The sequence below is a fragment of the Rhincodon typus genome, chromosome 1 (genome assembly GCF_021869965.1).
Source record: "Rhincodon typus isolate 14 chromosome 1, sRhiTyp1.1, whole genome shotgun sequence".
Classification (NCBI taxonomy): Eukaryota; Metazoa; Chordata; class Chondrichthyes; order Orectolobiformes; family Rhincodontidae; genus Rhincodon; species Rhincodon typus.
Window position 1 is genome coordinate 10838378 of NC_063332.1, and position 268 is coordinate 10838645.

Sequence of the window (268 nt, forward strand, 5' to 3'; positions counted from 1 at the left end):
GTGTACCCTCCCCTTTAACTTGGTTTTCCGTATACACACAGATAGACATCATGTAGGCATAACCTCCCTTTTAATCTGATTTCCTGTACTCACACAGATATACAGATGTATCAAGCAGGTGTACCCTCCCCTTTAACCTGATTTCCTGTACTCACTCCGATATACAGATGTATCAAGCAGGTGTACCCTCCCCTTTAACCTGATTTCCTGTACACACACACAGATATACAGATGTATCAAGCAGGTGTACCCTCCCCTTTAACCTGAC